The 20,947-nt window shown below is 41.3% G+C and overlaps 1 protein-coding gene across 3 annotated transcripts in view; it reads left to right on the forward strand.

Annotated features, from left to right (window-relative positions):
• The first annotated feature begins 542 nt into the window (after positions 1 to 542).
• Positions 543 to 20,947, forward strand: part of SMAD1 (SMAD family member 1) — a 79,600-nt gene continuing 59,195 nt past the window's right edge. For 2 of the 3 annotated variants that reach the window (XM_047090869.1, XM_047090872.1), the window contains exon 1: positions 17,256 to 18,371. The gene's annotated coding sequence lies outside the window, so the exon portion shown is untranslated. Of the gene's footprint in view, positions 779 to 17,255; positions 18,372 to 20,947 lie in introns of those variants that run through there. The other variant, XM_047090874.1, reaches the window with a different exon arrangement.

A 20,947-nucleotide genomic window follows, 5' to 3' on the forward strand; every position in this document is an offset into this window, starting at 1 on the left:
AATTAGGTTAGCTACTGGAATCATTAGATCCCGAACTGGCACAAAACACTACTGATTCCGGGTTTGGTGTAAGCACACGCAACAGAACTAGGCTATCCAATTCTGGATACAAGCAACTTCTGGGGCTTGCAAAACAGGAAAGTTAGTGAAGGGCAATGGAAACTAGACAGGAAAAGGAGAGCCTTGAAAGATAATTGTCAAAAATGCACTCCACGTTTACGGTACCGTTCGGAGGGCGCGGTGGACGGGTGATGAACATTTCAGGAAATAAATGCTGAACACCAAACTTCATTTGAGGATAATGCACCAAGTCCGCTCCACCCGGACTAAAGGAAGCAGGAGGAGGAAAGTTGTTTTTTCTCCTCGGAATAAATGGGGCGTGGGGCCGGAGGCGGGGGGAGGTGGCTGGCCCCGCGCTCGCGCTAACCGGCGGGGAATTTGGAGAGGATCCCTGGTCGCGCGGCGGCGGCGGCGGCGCGCGGGTGCGCGTGTGAGCAGGCGAGCGAGCGTGCGGGCGGGCGAGTGCGCCGGGTATTGGCAGCCGAGGAGTGGAGGCTGGGCGGCTCCGACTCCCTGACGCCAGCGCGACCAGATCAATCCAGGCTCCGGGAGCGAGCGGGCGGGCGGGAGGAGGAAGGAGAGGCCGAGCGGCTCAGCCCGGGCCGAGGCGCGGGGAGGGACCCTGCGAGGGCAGCGCCCCGCCGGCCGGACCGGGGCCGCGGGACCCCGCTCGCCCGGCCACTCGTGCGCCCGCGCGGACGGGCGCGCCGCCAACCCGGTAAAACGAAACAGACCTGAGCCCAACTTTCTCCTTTGCCGCGTCCCCGCCCTCCTTCGGCTCCCTGGGCTTTCCAGGGCCGCCGCCGCCTCTTGTGGGGCAGGCGCGGGCCCGCCGGGCTGCCACGGTCGTGCGGGGCCGGTGACGCGGGCCGCGGCGGGGAGGGGGCTCTTCCCCGCGTGGGGCGGACCGGGGACCCCCCCCCCCATGATGGCGCCTCCCGGCCGTTCCGAGGAACGAACCTGCCACCTCCTCCTGTCCTGGCGCCCAGGCGGCCAGGCAGGCAGGGCTCGGCCGGGGTTCTCCTCACGTCTTTGTTGGGTCTGCGGTGGGGAAGCCGCGCTCCTCGGCCCCGAGCCTCGCCCCCGGCCCCGGCCGCGGCGGGACCTCCCATTCCACCCTCTCCCTCCGCCCGCTCTCCGTTTCTCTTTCCCTTTCCGCAGCCGGGCAGAGGCCCGTCCGCGCGGCCCGCGGGCCCATTGTGTCCCGCGCCGGCCCGAGCGACCCTTGCGGGAGTTGGGCAGCCGCAGGCGCTGCCCTCTACGCGGTCGGCGCCTCGCGGAGCGGGTCTGGCGCGAGGAGGACACCCGGTGCCCTGCTCCCCTCCGCATCCCGGACGGGCTCCTTTCTCTGCCCCGACGAGCCTCTTGGGGGTCGAGGTCAAGGAAAGTTCGCACCGAAATTCCCTCTAATTTATTCAAAGGCTTGGCGGCGGCGCGTAATTTTTTTTTTTTCCCCTCTTCCGCCTACACCCCGTGCGTCTCCCAAGTGTCGTCTCATTCCTTTCCCTTTACCGGATTCGATTGCCTCACTGCATGTGTATTTGTGAGTTCGCTGTTGAACAACTGTTCATTTACTCCGCTCTCTGTCTTTGTTAGTGTTTCTCGGGGTTGCTGCTGTAGTAAGGTGGGGGGTAGTGGGTGTGAGAGAGACAGACGTGGGCTTGTTTTTCTAGTTGCTTAATATACGTGTAGGCTTAAAGAGAGAACGTTTCCTTGATGTACTTTAGGAAGGGAGGAGGAACAAATGCCTGCCGGATCTTACAATTCCAGTAGCTGCGGCTTTTGTTTATTTTGAGGTGCATACGATTTTTAAATAGACTGTGCAAGATAGCCAGTAAGACGCTTCCCTTCTGAAAATTGAGGCGCGTCTCAGAACCATCTCCTTGAGAAACCATCGTTTCCGTGAGTGCTGTGGCAACCGGCCTTTGCCTTTCTCCTCCTGTTCTCTTCTTGGCATGGTATCTGAAGTTTCAGAGTATGTGGAATGATAGAGAAGTTGCACGATTGCAGTGTGCCATCCTGTTGCTGGAACTCTTAGCACCTAGATCACAGAATGCCTTTATTTCAGAACGTTTGCTCTAATTGCGTGTGTGGATAACATGCCTGCATTCAGTAACGCAATGAGAAAACTGTTCTCTGCCCATGTTGATTTTTGATCTTGTTTATAATTACCACTTTACGTTTTATTGGAGGTAGGTGAGTTGTATTGGAACCACTATTTCAAAAAAGTCGAGGCAGGACCAATGTTCACAGACTCAGCATTTTCAAGGAGTATAAATATTTTGCATCATTGCTGTTCTGATGTAGGTGCCAGGCCTGAGTATGCTGAACTGATTAAAGTGTTTGTCCTCCTCTCTCCCTCCCTCTTTCCCATTTGCAGTTATTTGATATTTCTCTGCAGGTGGCGTACATTTGTGTGATATTGCAGTTCTTAGGAAACTGTAACCAGGGTCGTGAGAGATGATTTTCTAGAGGTGGGTGATGCCAGAGCCTCTCTGGAGGATCCAGGCAGGATCGGGTTTCTTCTGAGGGTAGGGATTTGTCCTTGATTTAGTTTTGACCCCTACAACCATAGGTATGTAACCAAATACATTTTTCCTTTTTGCAGTATCCATTGGTTTTATACCCTTGAAAAGCTGATGACCTTTGTGTTTTAGAGAAATGACCATTCTTAAGCAATTAAAAATGTTAACCTCTTACATCTCTTGGAATTTAAGTAATTTTTTTCCTACTAAGTTCATTAAAGCATTAAGTAAGTCCCATTTTCCCCATATACATTTATTAGTTAAAAAAACTAAATTTCAGTTTGTGATTTTGATTTATAGTAATTCTGGGCTAAAGATAAAATTTAATGACTCGGTTAGATCGGAAAAAGAAGAAACTAGAGTGTAATTAGATGAGTATATTTAAGCTGTAGTCGCCTACATAATCAAGGCCAAGTTGTGTGTGTATAAAAGATCTCATTTGTGTAGTCTTACAAGGCTAATGGAGGCATCACTGAGGCTTTATAAATAATGTAAGTTGTGTATAATGTAGAGTCTCCAGAGACAGCAGAGAAAGCATCATTACCAGCCTTTTCAACCTGCTTGAGATCTTAAATTGATTTACAGCACTGAACTGGTGCAAAATGATACATCAGGATGACATGGGGTCAGCCTGTAAAAGTCTATGATGTCAGCCTATTAGTTCAGTCATCATAATTAAACCATATTACAGGGGCAGCTAAGCAGGAGTCTGGCGTTATACTTCAGATATGGGTGGTTCATGGATTTTGTTTATAGTGGAAAAGCTGAGCAGCCCAGGAACGCTAGTGTTTCTGAAAGAGGGAAAGGCTTACCAAACTCTGAATTTCCGAAGAAATTGAAGATAAATGCAGGGATGTTCAGTCTGCCTTGCCTAAGTAGCTTTCCATTTGGTAGTGGAGGAACAAATGCATTGGGGTTGCTGATAAGGACCTTTGCAGCTCTGATCTGTGTACTGAATCATGCTTCATGTGAGCTTGAATTTAACTTGGCCTTAGGGACCTTCTAAAATATCAGAGGACCACATACTTCTTATCTCTGATCCTTTCATTAGCACTAAGTTGCACCGTATTGATGTATCAGCTGGCATGTTATTTCTTTAACTAGTCAGGGTTATCAGGTCTCCACGAAAACAAAGATACTTGAATTGAACATATGAACAATTCAGGAAGAGAAGACCTTTGTTTTTTTACTTAAATTTCTGGCAGTCATATTCAGTTTATGGGTCGTCTGAGGATGACCATATGGCGGTGGCTACCATATTGGATAGTGTATGTAGAACATTTCCGTTATCGCAGAAGGTTCTGGTGGATAGTGCTGCTGTAGCACCTTTGCTTCTCCTTTTCCTTCTTTCAGCTACTTTTCTGCTTTTTACTTCTACTAGTCAGTTTGTGGGGTCAAAAAAGAAAGAGATGTATCATTAATTTTTCTACTTTCTAGTTGGCTCTTGATAAGATAAACGCAGTTTGGAAGTAACAAGTACTGGATAAAATGAGGTTGACTTTTCTATGGATCATGTTTATCATAGACCCTAATTTGATTTAGAGCTTTGGATAAGATAAATAGTGGTAGCTAATATTTTCTGAGTTTTTACTGTATGCTTAGTTTTAATACTCATACCTCATTTAAACCCCAAAACTTACCTAAGTACTGTTGTTACCACATTTTACAGGCAAAGAAACTTGAGTTCAGAGTGATTCAGTGTCTTGCCTCAGGCTACATAACTAGTGAGTGATTATGATTTATAATCTTAGCTGGGATATGAACAGGCAGTTTGACTCTGGAGCCTTACTTTTAACTATATATGCATTAAATATATAAAATACAAATATTCTGTAATATATTTATTATATAATATATATTGTATATATTTAGTTTGACTGTATATTTTATATATTTTAGTTTGTATTTATATGTATACTTTTTTTGCTTAGAATATTTGAATAATCCTTGTTCTGCTCTGATTTGCTATTCCAGTATAGACATGACTTTACTTTTAGACAAATTTGCCCTCTATTTTGCTTTTCTGGGCTGTCTTCTTTTAAGTACTTAAGAAATATAATGTTTATATTATACATATCTAAGCGGAACATAATTGGAAGAATAAAAATGACCAAAAAAGCAATGCATTTCAAAGCTGAATTGTTGTCCTCCCTGTTTTTCAGATAATTCCTGTCACTTTCCCCTCGTGTTTTTCTTGTAATATCACAAGCTGATGGTAGTGAAAAGTTCTAGTAGTTTAATGACATCAAAATTAGCCTTCTCTTAGCTGTTAAACACTACACTTTGAAATGAAAATAGTTCATTGCAAATTCTGGAATTTTTTTCCACATTTGTCTACTTTTGGGTAGTCTTGCAGTGATTTTTTTTGTTTTTTTTTTTTAAATGGTGAGGCTGTTTAAGAATCTGATGATACCATGGATCCAATGTCTGCTCATTCCCATCCTCTAATCCAAAGATGTTTATATTCCCTGGTGAGCTTGTATACATACAAGTACCCAAATTGCATATTTCAGGTGAAGGACATGATGGGACAGCCTTGCCAAATGCATTCATAAACATTAAGATTTGTAATTTCCTCTGCAGAGAATAGAGATATTTAGTGTTAAAAACTGCTTTGAAGATTTTCTCATCCAGTTGGTTCGTATCAGGCTGAGCAATCTGAGGCCCAGAGAAGACGGCTGACTTGCCTAGAGCCACTCTTCTAAGTGACTAGAAGAGGCAAAGCCAGAACCCAGGTCACTCTTTTTGCTGTTGAGTTTTCATTTGTTTATCCTTTGCTGCCATGCTCACTGTTTCCTAAGGCTGTGGTCTGAATAAATCCACTGTAATTTGGGGAGGGAAGGAAAGGATAATTTTTGGCATGGTATTGACTTTTTGTACCTAACATCATTTGAGCTGAGTAGGAATCAAGTCTGACAACCTCAGAGAGATGTTTTTTTTACAGATTAAAATCGATTTTTCTTTTTTTCATTTTAGAAATGGAAAAGAAAAGCCCTGTGTCTCAATCAATGGGACCTTACTAGAAAATGAGAGATCCAAGATTGTACAAAGTTCAAGTTAACTCAGACAGTTCTGTATGAATTTTCTGTCTTGACTCTCAAAAACAAATCACATTTTTAACCAAAAGCCAAAGTTTGGGGTATTTAAGGAAGGTGCTAAGGGGTATTAGGGAGAGAATTGGAAAGATCTGAAAAGAAAAAGGATAGTTTACATACAAAGAAGTAGAGAAACTTGATATTAAGTCATAAAAGTGAGGCTGATGAAGTGTTCTCTATAATGGTATGTCGTTTCAGTGTTTTCTGTGTGTGGTTTTACTGTTTTCTCTCCCTTTCTTTCTCTCTGTCTTCCTCTCTCTCTTCGTCTCTTTCACCCTTACTTTCTCCCTTTTACCAACAGATTACCGGTTTATTATAAAGGATTCAACTCAGGACCAGCCAGATGGAGGAAGTACACAGGGCAGGGTACAGAGGAAGGGGCGCAGAGCTCCCGTGTCCTCTCCGGGCATGCCACTCTCCTAGCACTTTGTGTTCAGCAACTGGAAGCTCTGGTTTTATTTTTTGTGCCAAGATTAGCAGGGTATGCTTTGATAACAAATAGGGGCATCACCTTTTCTCTCTGAAGTGAAATCTCTTGGCTCTTTATATTCCTTTTCTGCTGTTACCTAGTAGTGCACATATTCAGTCCAGTTTGGTGATCTGTCATCTGATTTGCCTCAAAAATACTGAAGTATTTTTAACACATACTCTGGAGTAACTTTCTTATTAAAAAAAAAGCAAAACTAAGTAGCATGAATGTAATTACTTAAAATCTAAATTAAAATGATTTTGCTGTGCATTATTAAGATGGTGTCAGTTTTAGGGGCTCCTGGGTGGCTAAGTCAGTTAAGCGTCTGACTCTTAATTTTGGCTCAGGTAATGATCTCACGGGTTCACGGGTTTGAGCCCTGCATCGAACTCTACACACTGATAGTGCGGACCCTGCTTGGGATTCTTTGTCTCTCCCTCTCTCTCTGCCTCCTCCCTGCTTGCTCACTGTCTCTCTCTCAAAATAAATAATAACTTTAAAAATTTTTAGAGATGTCAGTTTTAGAGATGTACAAGTGCTATTAGGTAAAAACAGTAACACAGCTATTGCCGGCTGATTTGCAAAATGACCAGGCTCTGTAGAACATTCATTTATGTAAGAGAAAAAAAGTCAAAACTTTCACAAATAGTTCAACTACAGCGATTATATCAGAGTTTTTAGGAAGGTACTGGGAACTACAGTATCTGAGGAGTTTTACATCTTTGTAGTTTTTGTTATAAGCTCAAATCAGAACTTTAGGGGAGACGCCCTCTTAAAGTAACTCTTTATGGTCTGAGTGAATCCTTAACCTGGCAATTTCCTCCAAATCTCTGCTCAGTTTCCAGTATTCAGATAAGGAAACTTGTTCCCTTGTTAAGAACCCAGAACTATAGTGTGGATCCATTTCTGAACTAATTTTCTTAAGACAATAATCCTGAATATAAAGAAGGAACACATACATATATAACAGTTAATTATGCATCTGTATCGTTTTTGAGCTCAGAATTCAAATATTCATGATTTCACGTTTGAAAGATAGAGGGGTCTTAGCTATTGATTCAAAAACATTTATATACATAATTTTTATAATTTTTAAATGCTCTATTTGTAGTTTCTCCTTAATTTTAGGGTGGCTGTACTATAGATATTTTTTCCTATAATCTCAGATAGTTAGGGTATAGTTACTCAAACTGTTCATTCATTTTCTTTTCCTTGTCTATCTTTAGTGGTTTCTTTGCGGTGTGCTTATGCAAAGTGGAAGTATTTCAGACCTTTAAGGTTTTTTTTCTTTCAGAGTCAAACACCACAAGGAAAAAAAAAAGGGGAACTAATTATCTTTCAAGTATTATAATTAGGCATTAAATTAAGTCATTTAGTTAGCTAAATGCAAGATCTTTTGTTTAAATTGAAAGAAAACATGTCTTTTTAATAGAGAGGGGGTATTACATATACCATTATTTGATAATTTTGATGCAGTATTATAGTCCGTATGTACTTCATTTATTCCATTGAATATTTATTAGTTCTGAGTGGCTCAATAATTAAAAGACACACAAAAATGAAAAATTAAATGCAGCAACACTGCAAGAATTGTTGCAGGGTAATACAGGAGGAGGTTGAGCAGACAACTTGCATGAGGACCACTGTGGTATGGAAGGACATGCGAATTTGCATAGAGAGAGGAGAGAAGTGTTCTAGGCAGAGAGGTGGTATGGAAAACCAGAGAGGTAAGCATGTATGCTGAGGATCTGTGTAGCACTGTCCAACAGAACGTTCTGGAGTGATGGAGATGTTTTGTATCTACACTGTCCAGGATAAGAGTCACCAGCCATAAGTGGCTACTGAGCACTTAAAATGTGGCCAGTGCAACTGAGGGGAGTTGCATTTTTTAATTTTAATTAAGTTATGTTTAGACATAGCTGTGTTTATCCTGCGGCTGTCGTGTTGGACAGCACAGACCCACAGGCTGGTGAGCAGCTCTCCCTCACCACTGTGGGTATTCCTGATAGGGCTCAGTGTGGTCAGGTGGGAGACACGTTCAGAAAGGTTAAGTTGGAGTGAGAATTTGAGACCTTACGGTGCCAGAATAAGGAAGCATCGGGAATCACTGAAGGTGAACATGCAGTGATGCCAGCAGATTAATAGGAAAGTATTTGAGTTATCTGTGTGATATATGAGATGGGTTTTGTGAGCAAAAAAACCAACTGGTGGTTATTTGGCTATAGCGTAATGGGAGAGAGGGGTCAGAGAGTGTTCTTAAGTTTCCAACTCGAGTGGCTGGAAAATTAATAAAACCTTTTCTTAAGAATAGGTACGAACTGGGGCACCTGGGTGGCTCAGTCGGGTAAGTGTCCGACTCTTGATCTGTGCTCTGGTCGTGATCTCATGGTTCATGGGTTTGAGCCCCTCGTGGGGCTCTGTGCTGGTAGTGTGGAGCTTGCTTGGGATTCATTCATTCTCTCTCTCTCTCTCTCTCTGCCCCTCCCCCTCTTGTTTTTACGTGTACACAAGCTTTCTTTCTCTCTCAAAATAAATAAATAAACTTAAAAATTAGGGAAGAACTGGTTGTGGAAGGAATAAAGATTGTATGAATTATAAATTAGAATTGACATGTTGAGGTAAGGTGGGGTAGCTAAGGAGAGTGATGAATCCAGAGTCATCTCCTGGAAATGATGGTTGGACTTCTAAGGGTGGATAGGTATTCTGAGAGAACCATGAAAGAGAGCCAGTAAGTTGAGTCTTCCACTGAAGTGCACAATTGGAAATTAATAGAAGGGAGAGGCATATTTAAAGTGAATGAGGGGTGCCTGGGTGGTTCAGTCAGGTAAGCATCTGACTCGATCTCAGCTCAGGCCTTAATCTCAGGGTCGTGAGTTCAAGCCTCGTGTTGGGCTCCATGCTGGTCATAAAGCCTACTTAAAAAAATAAAAGATAAAAATAAAGTGGATAGAGGAAGAAACTGGAAGAAACATGTGAGCTCAGAGGAGCAGTGAAACAAAGCCTAGGGAAGAGAGATTCCAGAAGTAGGTTCAGAGTGGGAAAATGTTGTATGGTTTATGGTGAAGGATAAGCCTGGGTAATCAAGTGAATGTAGTTGTGAAGAGACACAGCAGATTGAGAAATGAGAAATAGATTCTCAGATGCCCTCAAGTGACTTATATTTCAAAATCGATGAGATTGTTTTGATTCCAAAGGTTGAAGGAAAGAAGTTCAGAGAGCAATTAAAGATAATGGAGTTAGTGATCTGAAGTGCAGGTGACAAAATATAACCATGGTAAGGAGGGAGAGTTGTCTGAGACAGAAGCACAATGGAGTCCAAGTTGGAAGAAAGGAGATGGCAGAGCGTGTGCTGATTTTCCCAGTAGTATGGGAGGCAGGTCCCTTCACTGGGTTGGTGAGGTGGCAGACCAGCAGATGGTATTGGAAGTTTAAAAATAATGGAAAAGTTTTGAAAGAACTATCCTAGGTAGTGTGCCAGGAAATCTATGGAGAATTCAAAATCTAACCAGCAGGGCCAAAGCCTGATGGGAAGGGTGATGTGGCTGTAGACTAGGTAATTGTAACTTTCTGGGATAACTTGATGGCCTGATAGCAAGATTAGAGAGAAATGTCGGTAAAGATGATTCTGGCCAGTGGTTGGCAAATCAGTTAAGAGATGAGGCTCTAGAGGCAGATTGCCTGGGTTTAAAGTCTAAGCCCCAACACTTACTTGCTTTTTGTAACTTTGGGGGAGGCTACCATTCACTTTGGTGAAAAATTGAGATGATAGTATCAGCCTCAAGATTGATAGTAAGATGAAATGAGTTACACTTCCATATTTCATCTAATCTAAGATGCTGCTAATTATTTCATTGCATTATTTCATGTACTACTTGAGGACAATGTCAGTTAGACATACCATTGATTGTAGAGTTCCTGGTTTCAGAGGTGTTAAAAGGGGGGCAGTGGGGGGGGTGCATTTTACACTGAGCATAGGATCCAGTGCACAGTAAGCATTCAGAAAACATTAGCTGTTTATAAAAATCAATGTGATTTTTAGAGTCTAGAATGTTAATGAGAGCAGTATTGAGTCCAATCTAGATAAGAGGTCATGGGTTACAAGGAGTCTAATGGACTTAAATGAATTGAGAAGAGTTAAGCAGTGGGAATCCTGGTGATGACGTTGTGAAATATCAAGTTTGGGAATTTGTAGATGGAGCATTTCCCTGACAATTGTAGATAAAGGCTTTTGAGAAAACTATAGTAATTGAGTTAAGAGAAGAATGCCCTTTAATGATTTAAAGAAGTTACTTAAATTGCCCAGAGCTTTTAAAGATAAGTATTTCGAATTTATCTGTGGCTTTTTTTTATAGCATTCATTAGTGTTAAAAAAATTTTTTTTTTTTTTCCGGTGGAGTAATACATGCTCAGTGTAGAAAGATTCTGGCATGGATTCTTGTCATAATGACAGAAGGAGAGAGGGAGGTGGTTGTGCCATTTCATCAAGAGATAGGAGGGAGTAATTAATAGCTAGCTCTAGAGCCTCCCCCCTTTTAATTTTTTAATGTTTATTTTATTTTTGAGAGAGAGAGAGAGAGACAGAGTGTGAGCAGGGGAGGGGCAGAGAATGAGGGAAACAGAATGTGAAGCAGACTCCAGGCTCTGAGCTGTCAGAACAGAGCCCAATGCAGGGCTTGAACCCACAAACCATGAGATCATGACCTGAGCTGAAGTACGCTTGAGACCTTTTAAATGTAAAAGGCAAAAGCCATAAAAGAAGATTTGATAGATGTGACAGCATTTATATGGCCAAATACACACTTACAAATGACTAAACATGGACTCACACAAACAACCTTTTAGGTAATATATTTGCAGCAAGTTACCATTCTATGTAAGAAACTTCTAAAATCAATAGGAAGACACCCCCAGTAAGAAACAAAATTGGCAAAGGACAAAAACAAATAATAAAATGCTAACTATTAAGAAACAAAAAATGTTCTCCTGTGTCCTGGTCAGATTCCTCACTGAAATAGGAATGATGTCTTTTATATCATTGTGTTATTCTTTGTGTGCCAGGAGGTATCCGTCTGGGAAAACTGGGTTTTTCTTATTGAAGCCAATATTTCCCAGCTACCAATGCAAAGCTGCAGTTATTTGGAGGTACCCAATATATGTAAGCTGGAGTTACAAGAGACCGGCCTTCTCTGTCCTGTTTCCTTGATAATACCCTGCTCCTCTCCATGACATGATTTGGGGTCAGAGTCTCTTAGGAATGTGAGGTGTTCCAGCCCTATAGGGGTTATCCATTATATGCAGTTTCTCAGTCAACTGATGGGATTGATGAACCTTAAAGACACCATTGCTTCACAGAGTATGTGAAAATGGGCCTCTTTCTCTCCTACCTGGGTTGCAGGATTAGTTTTATTTGTACTGGCATTTTCTTATTCCTGGGAGACACACCGGTGGTCTTGGAATATGGTTTTGATTGTTGAGATGGATTAGTTTATAAGGTATTAAAGTGAGAAAAGTTCTCCCATGTAGTAGGAGTTCTTGTAAGATGAAAAACATTTAGAGTTAGGCATCAGCATTTAATTTCTCAGATTTTCTCCTAAGGATAATAGTGATCAGAGGTGTTAAGAAAAAAAAAAAGGCTTTCATACACTGCCTGTAAAGGAAACATCTGTTGCTTGTTGGTTAGATCCTTACCTAACTGAAATACAGTCTTACTCAGCATTGAGTTCTTCCCTAGGGGCTAGACAGAATAGAATTAATTTGTTAGCATCTTCTGCCTCACCATCTTCTTTCTTTTAAATGACCTGAAAAGATTTCAAAGTTAGGAGGGAAGAAGGACTTTTTTTTTTTAATTTTTTTTTTGACCTTTATTTATTTTTGAGAGAGAGAGAGACAGAGTGTGAACAGGGGAGGGGCAGAGAGAGAGGGAGACACAGAATCTGAAGCAGGCTCCAGGCCCTGAGCTGTCAGCACAGAACCCGATGTGGGGCTCAATCTCGCAGACAGTGAGATCATGACCTGAGCCAAAGTCAGATGCTTAACCGACTGAGCCACCCAGGTGCCCCAAAACAGACTGAAATCTCACCTAAAGGCTTACCACTTGGCCCTATCCTATCCCCTCCTTGTTCTGAGTGAGCATGTATGAGAACCCTGAGCTGATATGCCTTGGTCAGACTTAGACTCTTTAAAAGCTGAGCTAGGGAGAAGGGAGGATGAACTGCAAAATGGGTCTTAATTTTAGCAGAGACTGACTGTAGCTTTTCCGTGAAAGGGAGTAATAATGCAGTGCATGTTGCATTAGCACTTAGCCCCTGTTGAAACCCAGGATGGCAGGTTGTATATGGCTTGCCGTCCCCTCTATTACAGCTTCCTGTTTTGCTTTTTGCCCATTGCTGGCTTTGCAGTCTGGCATGATTAATAACCACCTCTTTATTTTCCTGTGTTTTTGTTTGTGTGCTTAGGGTTTTTATGAAATTTGTTCAAGCTTCAGGGAATGTTTGATTGGTTTTAAATGTTTTCCTCTTAACTGTGAACAAAATTAACCTGATTAACATTCAGATGATTGGCACACAAACTATTTATAGCATTTATTTGCATTCAGACACTGAGGAGTTTTGTCAAATTGTGCAGGCTGAGATGTTGATCTCTATTTGGGGAAAGGCTCCTTTAAGAAGGTGCATCCTCACTGTGGGCTTCTGCCTGTTGTGGCATCCATATTAATCAATTCAGCAAGCAGTTCATACCCTCCTGCTGCCTGTCCACTGTGTTTGGGGAGGGAATGCAGACTGTATAAGTCAGTTTCTGACTTGAAGGAGCAGTCTTATTAGTAAGAGACTACAAAAATAAGAAAGTTAAATAACAAGTCATCATTGTTAGTGTTGCGTATTTTTAATTTGAAAGTATTTCTCTTACAATTGGGATAACCTTTCAAAATCAAGAGATTGAGAAAGAAAGCTGAAGACGCAGTTGATAGAGCTCTTGCATCCTGCCCTTCAGTAGTTTTTGTGCCTGTATTTATACTTCATAGGGTATGCCCTACACAGTTGATAAAATTGGAGTCGGTGGTCATAAATGTTAGGCTTGCACTAAAAATCTTATAACTTTGAGGAAAAGTACAAGCCAGCTTGTCTAGTCTAGCTTTTGTTTTAATAGATTTTATTACAGTTATCTATTAACTCTTTAGACTGAGTTACTTGGAGGTACACAGGCAGTGTCTTTATGATCTTTGTGTTAGCACAATTGTTCTCACCTTGTCTGCACATCAGAATCACTTCAGCAACCACCACAGAAATGCATGGACCTGCCTCTAGGAGATTCTATTCAAGGGTTATGGCGGGGAGTTTTTATAAAAGTGTTACAGGTCAGTTTATGTACACCAGTAGGGGCGCCTGGGTGGCGCAGTCGGTTAAGCATCCGACTTCAGCCAGGTCACGATCTCGCGGTCCGTGAGTTCGAGCCCCGCGTCAGGCTCTGGGCTGATGGCTCAGAGCCTGGAGCCTGTTTCCGATTCTGTGTCTCCCTCTCTCTCTGCCCCTCCCCCGTTCATGCTCTGTCTCTCTCTGTCCCAAAAATAAATAAACGTTGAAAAAAAAATTTAATGTACACCAGTATTAAGAACTATTGGCCTGACACACAGTAGGTACTTGATGAATTTTTTCATTTTGATGTAAGTTCATTGTGGATATGAACTAAGTCTTTTATACCCAGCAGCACTTGACCCTGGGTGATACCTGTTGTAATCGCTCAAGACATACCAGTTAATTCTGAGGAATGGTTGTTTTGTTCCTGCTTTTCTTGTTTGAGGAGAAAAAGAGGAAGAAAGAATGTGTGTGTTTAACTTCTTTCTCTTTTCCCTTCTTGAAGAGATCAGCAATTCCTTGTGTCCTAGTGTCTAGAAGTAGAGTCATATAAAAAACTGTTGAAGCCCGAGGCACTTAGATAACAAGGAGGAAAGGAGAGAAAAGCATAGCTGAGTACAGCAGTGGTTCCTCTGCCAGGAGCTGGAGAAATTTTGAGTTGTCACAACTGGGGGAGGCAGGGCATGAGTGATTCAACAGCATCAAGTGGGTAGAGGGCAGGGATGCTGCTTAATGTCCCATAATGCTAAGAAACCCTGCAGTAGAGCATGAAAAGCAGGGATTAGGAGGCACATAAGAATTGAAGTGTTAGTGCCACCAGCCGATGTTTCTGCCATACAGAGACACAGTTTGCTTTATCTTCCCGTCTGCTGCTCCTTCCTTCCCCCACACCCTCCAGAGTGTAGAGTAGTATTTTTTGCCAATATCTATAGATAGCATTGTGATTGTCAGCTGTGTGCTAGCCATTAAGATGAATATTTTAATATTTTACCTATACTTAAATTTTCTCCATCTCTACATTTGCTTGAATGGAAAAGTATTACCTTTAAAAAAATGAGCCAGTAGTTTTGATTTGTTTTGTTTTCCATGAAGGACTCTTAAGAATAACCAATGGAAATGTAAAGAAAATGCATTTCGTAAAAGGAGTTTAATTTTAATGTTCCACAGACTTATCATAAGAAAAGAATATTAAAGGGGCACCTGGGTGGCTCAGTCGGTTGAGTGTCCAACTTTGGCTCAGGTCATGATCTCACAGCTCGTGAATTCAAGCCCTACATCGGGCTGTGTACTGATAGCTCAGAGCCTGGAGCCTGCTTCGGATTTTGTGTCTCCCTCTCTCTCTGCCCCTAACCCACTCGCATTCTGTCTCTGTCTCTCTCAAAAATAAACAAACATTTAAAAAAATAATAAAAAAAAAAGAATATTAAGAGTTGAACACATATATGGTCTGTTGGTGTGAAGCCCTCGTGCAGGTTCCTTATGTCTTGTTGAGTTACAGCTTATGATTTCTTATGCCTATTTTGGACTCTTTAGATTCAAATGAACTTCATTTTGTCATTGCTGCCCTGATAAAACTCTTGGTTTTTCCTGTGTTCTAGGAAAGTGTATCAAGTATCAAGAAGGAAAGAACAATGAAAACAAATAAGTTGGGAAGGGAAGGAATTAGAGGGACTAAAATAAAACCATAAGCAAATCCTTGATTACCAGGCTTCTGCTTTATGCATGAGACACAGGAGGAGGTTATTTAAGAGGAGCAGGTTGCCTTGGCAAGCTCCTGAACATTTCTGTACCTGTTTCATCATCTCTAAAATAGTCCTTATAGGATTCCTGTAAGGATTACGGGAGTTAATAGGTATAAAGTGTCCAAACAGTGCTTGGTGCTTCATTGTGGGTTGGTAGTGGTGGTGGTGATAAGAGGATAATTTTTGATTCTTTTTGAATACTTGAGCCGTGCTGAAAATTGATGGAGACCATGGATGCACTCTTGTATAATGTCATCCCTCGAACCATGTGCATGACCGCTCCCTCCCTTTGCAGTTGGTAGTGATGGTAATGAGAGTTTGTTGAATCTTCAAATTGGTGTGTTTCAGATGTTCTGTTAAGGCTGTTTCTTGCCTACAGTCAGAACTTCAAGAGGAGGGTGGGGAGATTTATATGATAAAATATGTTTTGCCTTGGTAAATTTTATAATATAGATATATATATTTTATATATAATTTATAATATATAATATAGAATAAAACCATTCTGGTTAACTGTGTCATCCACTTAGAGATTTTCCACAGCAATATTTGAGTCTTGCACAAGCCTTTCTTTAGAATTTACTGTGTTCTAAAGCGTACTTGGGTGGCTCAGTTGGCTAAGCGTCCGACTGGCTCAGGTCATGATCTCACGGCTTGTGGGTTCAGGCCCCACGTCGGGGTCTGTGCTGACAGTTGAGAGCCTGGAACCTGCTTCAGATTCTGTGTCTCCCTCTCTTTACCCCTCCCCCACTCATGCTCTATTTCTCTCTCAAAAATAAATAAATGTAAAAAAAATTATTTTTAGAATTTACTGTATTCTCAGGGTATATATAATAGCTTTATTATTAGTGTAAACAACATGTGGAAAGGAGTTAAAACCTTTCTTGATAAAGCATAATACATTCCAAAAACTGGTTAACTTTTTTTTTTTAATTCATTGAGGTGTAATTGATATACAGTATATTATTTTCAGGTGTATAACATAGTGATTGGACATTTATTTACATTGTGAAATGGTCACCACAATAAGTCTAGATATCATCTGTCACCTTACAATGTTAGTACAATATTATTGACTGTATCTCTCATGCTGTATATTACATCCTCATGGTTTATTTATTTTTTAAGTGGAAGTTTGTACTTCTTACTCTCTTCCACATATTTTGCCCCTCTCTCCCAACTTTTCTCACCTTTGGCAACTACCAGTCTGTTCTCTGTGTTGTGAGTCTGGGTTTTTTGTGGTTTTGTTTTGTTTGTTTGTTTTTTAGATTACACATATAAGTGACATCTTGTAGTATTTGTCTTCTCCATCTGGCTTATTTCACTTAGGATAATACTGTCAAGGTCCATCCATGTTGTCACACATGGCAAGATTTCATTCTTTTCTTATGGCTGAATAGTATCTGTGTGTGTGTGTGTGTGTGTGTGTGTGTGTGTGTGTGTATCACATCCTTCTTATCCATTCATCCATAGTTGGACACAGGTTGCTTCTATATCTTGGGTATTGTAAATTACAATGTAAATAATGAACATAGGGATGCATATATCTTTTTGAATTAGCATTTTCATTTTCTTCAGGTAGATACTCAGTAGTAGAATTGCTGGATCATATGGAATTTTTTTTTAGGTGCCTCCATACTGTTTTCCACGGTGGCTGCACCAGTTAACATTCTCACCAACAATGCACAAGGGTTTCTCTTTCTCCATATCCTCACCAACACTTGTTATTTCTTGTCTTTTTGACAATTTTTTGATAAAAACCATTCTAACTGGTGTTAGGTGACATCTCATTATGGTTTGACTTGCATTTCCCTGATGCTTAGTGATGTTGAGCATCTTTTTATGTGCCTGTTGACTATCTGTACATCTTCTTTGGAAAAATGCCTACAATGGTTAATATTTATTTATTTATTTATTTATTTATTTATTTATTTATTTAGAGAGCACACGTGTGCTGGGGAGAGGGCAGAGAGAGAGAGAGAGAGAGGGAGAGAGAGAATCCCAAGCAGGCTCCGTTTTGTCAGCATAGAGCCCAGTGCGAGTTTCAATCCCATGAAAGGTGAGATCATGATGTGATCCGAAATCAGGAGTAGGATGTGTAACCGACTGAGCCACCCAGGCGCCCCTACAATGGTTACTTTTTATTAAGGCTGCTTTGGATTATCCATTTATTGTTCATACTGATGTGACTGGTTGACAGTCAGTTGAACTCAATTTGTATTTTTATTGCATGGTAAATAACAAAGCCCAGGATGCATGTAACATGTAGTTGTGGCAAGAAAACAGCATAGATTGTTGGTTGTTCACCCTGTGTTCTCCTTAGATAAACAGCCTGAACATATTGTGTGGCTCTGACCACCGTCATCGTTCTCCCATCTCTCACTGACACACTTCATAACTCTAAGCTTGGTCGTGGTGGGAACTGTATCATGCCCGTGTTCTTTCTACTGTACTTTTATGTTGGTGGTAAGGGATTAAGGAATTTGTTCAGTTAAGTTGTGAATTAATGAAGACTAACATTCTCTTAGTAGTTGGATGTATAAAGGAGCAGATTTTGGGTTCTGAAACCTTCTGAGAACTCTACTAGGTGTTTGCATTCTGACTGGTAAGTAAGTCACTGTGGAAAAGTTAATAGATAGGACTGGACTGAACAAGTCCAGACTTAAAGTACATCACCTAATTTTGTAGGTTATGCTTGCCTTTATCCAAAGCATTTTTTCCATGACCTAGTGAGAGATATTGCATTTGTTTCTTTTAGCTGTTAACTGGAGGGAGCTGTTACTGTTCTGGAAGGGGGCTGCTCTTGTTTTATTCAGTTTCTTCTCTGAGGTAGCCAGGCAAACATGTAAGTCCAGTCCTGTTTTTGGCAGATGGATAACAGGCTGCTGTCATTGATTGTCATGTGGAAGAGAGTCAGTGTTTCAGGGATTGTGTAAACTTTGATTATTAGAAATCATTTCATTCTCCCAAGTAACAGATTTATATGCTGGAAAAGTGACAGGACCAAATTGCTTTTGAAGATACTTGAGTAATACAAAACTTTCTTTGGTAAGAAATTTATGCGTTGAAAGGTTTGAAGGATATTTGAATTGCTAATGGAAAGAGGACTCAAGGACTAGAATGAGAAGGTAAATAATTTTTTTTATAATACGTGTTTTGTAAAATTGAACTTTTTGATCATGTGGCTGAATTGCTTAATAAAAAAATCATATTCCCACCAGAGGTAAGTCATCTATTCCAACACTGTACACAGGAATAGATTTCTCTTGAAATCCCACTTCAGTGATATTTCCACTCCTTGCAGAAACACTTTTTTTTTTTTTTTAACATTCATTCATTTTTGAGAGACAGAGCATAAGCGGGGAAGGGGCAGAGAGAGGGAGACACAGAATCTGAAACAGGCTATAGGCTCTGAGCTGTCAGCACAGAGACGCGGGGCTTGAACTCACAAACTGCAAGATCCTGACCTGAGCCGAAGTCAGACGCTGAACCGACTGAGCCACCCAGGCACCCCTGTGCAGAAACACTTTCATTAATTTTTTTCTTTATAAAAAGATAAATCTTGCCACCTCTTGTTCATAATACTGTCTTATAGAGCCATGTGGAATAAATGTTACCCTCTTCAGTTTTTACTTATCTTTATTATTGGGGTTTTAAAATTGAAAACAGTAGTTGGTTATAAGTAAAAATGTTCTGAACTCCTCTCCTTCCAGCTCACTCCTAGAGGGAACCACTTGTTCTGTTTTGTTTCTTCCTTCCAGGCCTTTAAAAATGCACATATGTTGTACCTGTACAGTTTTTGTTTTTATTTGTGTTTTTAAAATGGAACCATACTGTGTATATTGTTCTGCAACTTTTTTCAAACTGAACGGTTACAGTATGGCTTTATTCCCCTGTTAGACATGAAAGTCTGTCTTTTTTTTTTTCTTTTTTAACAGTTACATCATTGTCGGATGTACCATAATTTATTTAATCATTCCATTATTGTTAGACATCTGGGTTATTTAGAACATGAATGTCTTTGTGTATGTTCATCTGAGGATGTTGCTTCCTTTGTAACGGTCTCAAGGCGTGGCTGTTTTCTCTCATAACCCTCATATCGCAGTGCCTGGAAGTGGGTGCCCTGTTCATTGCCGTCAGACCATTCTTCCACCATCCTCCATAGAGACACCCAGCTTTGACTATCATGTCAGATTATGCCACTCCCTTCCCTTCCTTGTTAGTGATTTACTCCCAGTCCCCATCATTCCCCCTAATTCCGAAAAGAGTTCAGCTTCTAGTCGTTATTCCCTCCCTACTGCTTCTGTGATCATTCCTGGACTACTTCTCCAGTAACCTTGGACTCCACCTCAGAGACTCAGTCTCATAGTTTTATAATGTGGGATTTTGCATGTCTAAAAATTAAACTGATTTCTCCAACCTTATGGTTATTTCCTTTACTTTAGCAATAAAACGCGTTTGTTCATGGCCATACCTTTAGAATATATCCAGGATCTGACTCTTCCGCTACACTGATCCAAACCTTTGTCCCTCTCAAAACCAGGACAATTGCTATGGCGTCCCAATCTGTCTCCTAAGCTCTTACTGCTGCCACTACCACTATGTCGCTGCTCGTGCTTCCTACTTCCATTCTTTCAGTGGGCCAGCCCATGGTAATCCTTTCAAACTCTGGTCACATCCATCCCTCCCCCCTCCCTACCCCCCACCCCAGGCTTCCTGGCTCAGTTCAGAGTGAAGGCTATGAAGTCCCTATGGATTGGCTCCCTTACCTGTCCCATCTTCTCTCTCACTACTGTCCCTTACCTGGTGGCCTTTGCACTTGCTCTTTCCTGTGCTTGCAGTGTGCTTCCCCACTTACCCACAGGGCTCAGCCTCCCACCTTTTTAGGCTTCTGTTCAAATATCATGGGGTGCCTGGGCGGCTCAGTCAGTTGAACATCCAACTCTTAGATTCAGCTCAGGTTGTGATCTGGTTCCTCAGTTCGAGCCCTGTGTCGGGCTCTGCACTGATGGCACAGAGCCTGCTTGGGATTCTCTATCTGTCTCTCCCTGCCCCTCCCACATGCTCTAAATAAATAAATAAATAAACAATCAAACAAACAAACTTAAAAAAATAAATATTACCTTCTCAGGGAGGCCTTACCTGACCACTGGAATGCAGGTCTCATAAAGGCATGAGCTTTTAAAAATCTATTTTTTGTCTCGTTCAGTGCTGTGTTCTGAGTGCAGTTATATAGCCTTCTCTCTCTTTCTTTATCTCCCTTTCTTTCTCTCCCTTTACACAGTTAGAACTTCATAGAACTGACACAGCTAGGACAGAAACTCTTTTTTTGTATATACAAGGTGTTAAATTAGGTTCCTTGTTTGTGAAACTTGTGTTAATAAAATATATTACATTTTTCAGCATGTTGTGATTTTCAGAGCAGTTTTATGTATTCATACTTAACCCAGCGGGATAGGTGGTAGAATCAAAGTTTTGTGGAAAAGCAAATGGAAGCTCAGAGAGGTGTTTTGTTCAGAGGGCACCTCCTGAGTGGGTGCTACCATTCAAGCCTAGCTCTTTTCTTTCCAAGTGAAGGGCTCTTGTTTTCTCATTTAGAAGCAACTTAAGACGACAGAAAAATTGTAGAGGCTTTATTTGAAAGTGTGGGATATGTGCCCTGATTTCTTATTTTGGATTTGGTCTGCCTTTTGTTTCTATTTTA

This window comes from Lynx rufus, unplaced genomic scaffold (assembly GCF_022079265.1).
Source record: "Lynx rufus isolate CCGP_SWC_20201006 ecotype Redwood Valley unplaced genomic scaffold, mLynRuf1.p SCAF_3, whole genome shotgun sequence".
Lineage (NCBI taxonomy): Eukaryota > Metazoa > Chordata > Mammalia > Carnivora > Felidae > Lynx > Lynx rufus.